The sequence below is a fragment of the Sminthopsis crassicaudata genome, chromosome 3 (assembly GCF_048593235.1).
Source record: "Sminthopsis crassicaudata isolate SCR6 chromosome 3, ASM4859323v1, whole genome shotgun sequence".
NCBI lineage: Eukaryota > Metazoa > Chordata > Mammalia > Dasyuromorphia > Dasyuridae > Sminthopsis > Sminthopsis crassicaudata.
Genome location: NC_133619.1, coordinates 403,330,957 through 403,334,912, shown reverse-complemented (window position 1 = coordinate 403,334,912; position 3,956 = coordinate 403,330,957). Strand labels below are relative to the sequence as shown.

Here is a 3,956-nt window from a genome sequence, read left to right as displayed (position 1 = left end):
GGAAGGAGTTTATAGTTATATTTCACAAAGATTATAGACTATGGCCCCCACCCCTCAAGACATGTCAGAAAAGTAGAATTTATCCAAGATGAGGGAAAGTGCAAGGCTATGTGATTCTGCTGAAAGAAAATACTTAGGCCACCTCGACCTCTGATGCACAATAAGTTTTCTGTCACATTGCAGAAATGCCCTTGTTGAGCAAGGAACATTGATTTGTGATTGTGGGTATGAGTGTAAGCCAGAGGGTCGCAGCTAGTGGCTATATAAAAAGGGATGCCTGAACAGGGCCTCTCACCTGTGAGTGAGCTGTTGAATGCTGGATCTGTTCTTCTCCCATTGGCAGATGTCATGCATGCACAAAGCCCATGAGCTGCTTCTCTGAATGGTGTTTGGGAATTGCCTACTGTTCACTTGCTGATCATGCTTGCAAAAATGTATATCAACAAGGCTATCCTGCATAATAAGCTGGAGCTCTTTTCACACTCTCTATGACTCTTCCACCTCATTCATCTTGTCTCTGAGATCAAAGGGCTCATATGCCATCATTTATCATAATTTATCATATCAGTAACAAAAAAAGGAAAAAAATACATTATATTAAAGTATGCATAAAAACCTTTGGACAAAATATAATACTCATTCCTATTTAAAACACTATAAAGCAGAAAAATAAATCATAATTGTGTTTATTTATTATCACAATAAAACCCAGGAGAAAGAGAAAGAAAAACTGTTTTGAAATGATTGCAGACAATGTACAACACTGCCAAAACACTCACAGGAACATATGAGCACAATTATAAACCATTATTACAGAAATAAATACAGATCTAAATAACAGGAAATTTATCAATTACTCATGTATAGTTCAAGCTAATATAATAAAATGACAATATTACCTAAACTAGTTTACTTATTCAATGCTATGCTAATCATATCAACAAAGAATTATTTTACAGAGCTAGAAAAAACAATAACAAAATTCATCTGGAGGAACAAAAGGTCAAAACTATTAAAATAATCAATGAAAAAAATTTGAAAGAAGGAGGCCTAGCAGCACCATATCAAAATATATTACAAAGTGATAATAATTAAAACAATTTGGTACTGGTAAATACAAATTTTAGAGAAACAAATAAGCACAATAACATGTTTGATAAATTCCTAAATCTCAGTCATTGGGACAAGTACTCTTTATTTGACAAAAACTATTGTCAAAACTAAAAAATGGAGGATAAATTAGGCATAAAACAATATCCCACAGTATTTATGTCCAAACAAGAGATGAAAAGGTTGAGGAGACAAAATGGATAATTTTAGGTAAAATTAATTAATTAGGTGAAATTAAAAGATTTTGCACAAATAAAACCAGTGTAGTCAGAATTAAAAGAAAATAGAGGAAGGAACAGAGGAAGGGGAAATTGACAGCAAATTTTTGATAAAAGTCTCATTTTTCAAATAGAGGAATAACTGAGTAAAATTTATAAATATTAAGAGTCAATTTCCAATTGATAAATTAGTTAAATGATATGAATGGGAAGTTTTTAGAGGAAGAAATAAAAGTTATCATCATTTTAAAATGATCGCTATTGATTAGAGAAATGAAAATTAAAAGAACTACCTGACACTTATCAGAATGATTACGATAACAAAAAAGGAAAATGGCAAATACTAGAGGGGATGTGGTGGGAATATAGTTCACTAATGTACTTGTTGGTGGAACTGTGACCTAGTCCAACTATTTGAGTAAGCAATTTGAACCTGTGCCTAAAGGTTTATAAAAGTGCATATAGCCCTTGACCTGTAATACTGCTACTAGCACTATACCCAAGGAGATCAAGGAAAATGAAAAAGAATCCATAAGAATCCATATATATATATATATATATATAGTGACAAAGAATTAGAATCTGAAGGGATACCCATCAATTGGGGAATGGCTGAACAACTTAGGGTTTAAGAATGTGATGAAATACTCTTGTGGTATAAGAAAGGATGAAAGAGTTTCAGAAAAGCCTGGGAAGACTTAGAAAAACTAATGTAAAGTGAAATAACCAGAACCAGGAGAACAATATAAATTTATATATTTATAAATGCAAACACACCATCTCTCACTTCTCAGAAAGGAATCCAAACTTCTGTAGCAATTTCTTCAGGGATGCTTTTACTTCCTTGTTCCTCAGGCTGAAGATCAAGAGGTTCAGCATAGGAGTGACCAGATTATTCAGGATCTGAACAGTGGCATTCAGCCAAGGATTGGGAGTAGGTTGTAAGTAAATGAGGGCCACAGGGATGTACAAAAGAATAATGGCTGTAAGGTGAGCACTGCAAGTGGAGAAGGCTTTATACCGTACCTCTGCTGTGCGGATCTTCAAGATGGAGTAAACAATGTGGCTATATGAAGTAAGAATGAGGAGGAAGCAGCTAAGTGGCATAAGTCCTACACTGATGAAACCCACAAACTCCAGTGCTGAGGTATCTGCACAAGCTAATTTCAGCATCACTGGGATATCACAGAAGTAATAGTCACCTTATTGGGTCCACAGTAGGGTAACTGGAAGGTAAGGACAGTGAGGAAAGTGGCCTGAATGCAGCCAAAAAATGAAGACCCAAGGGCTAATATGACACATACCTTATGGCTCATGATGACTGTGTACCGCAGAGGGAAACAGATGGCAACAAAGTGGTCATAGGCTATCCCAGTACACAGAAAACACTCAGTGCAGCCAACAAAATGATAGGAAAAGAGATGACATACACAACCCTCATACTAAATTGCATGACTTTTTCCAGACAGATAGGACAACATTTTGGGTGAACTCACTGAAGGGAAAAAAATGTCCAAAATAGATAGCTTACACAGAAAGAAATACATAGGTGTATGAAGACGAGATGAAGAGATAATGGCCAATAAAATCATCAGGTTTCCCAGTAGGGTACAGAAATAGAAAGATAAAAACACAACAAAAAGTTGAATCTCCAGTCCCTCAGTGTGAGGGATTCCCAAGAGAATGAACTCAGTTACCATTGTATAATTCTTCATCTATGTGAAAGAAAAATCAACCAATTCCTGGTAGGGAGTACACAGGATGCCAAAGAGTAGGTTCTAATGTCAAAGATTCAAGGCAAGGTTCAATGCACATAATACAAATATACCTGTAAAAGGAAAAAAAAACTATTTATTTTAGAATAAAAGAGTTTGGGCTGCTTTCTGACATAGAGCAGGTATTTGTAGTACTATAAGTTACAAAATGCTCTCATATTTGCTACCTTATTTGAGAGACAGGGTAGCTTAATGGATAGTGTTCTGGAGTAAGTGAAATCTGTGTTTGAAAACTGTCTTAGACATTTACAAATCATCTAATGCTAAACAAATCAATTATTCATCCTCATAATCATCATTTTCCTCTTCATCATCCTCATTACCAATGTCTTCGTTAACCAATTATGCATCTCCAAATATCTCTTTACAAATTGTCTAATCCTAGGCAAGTCAATTATTCATCGTCATAATCATAATTTTCTTCTACAACATCATCATCACCAACATCATCATCATGTTATGCATCTCCAAATGTTTCTTAGAACTCTCAAATTAAATGTTCCATAGGTATCTGAAACCCAATGAGTCAAAACATGACTTATTGTATTTTCTTTAAAGCCTCCTCCTTTGTGAGCTATCCCAATAGTATTTAGTTCACCATCATTTTTTTTGTCATCAGGCTTACAACCTTAACCTCTCTGTCACCCCATATATACAACCCATTGTTAAATGTCCCTTCTACCTTGTTTGTTGAGCTTCTTGTTCCCTTCTCTACACCCACACAGTCACAACACTAGCCCTAGCACTCAACATCTCTCATCTAAAGTACTAATATTGTCTTGTATATGGTCTCTCTGATTGGTATCTAGCCACTCTAAACTGTACTTCACTCAGGTGTCAAATATTCTTTCAA

General features: G+C 35.1%; 1 pseudogene; it reads right to left on the bottom strand.

Moving 5' to 3' along the window:
* Positions 1 to 2,111: 2,111 nt before the first annotated feature.
* Positions 2,112 to 3,043, bottom strand: LOC141559608 (olfactory receptor 10D1B-like; annotated as a pseudogene).
* Between the last annotated feature and the right edge of the window lie 913 nt (positions 3,044 to 3,956).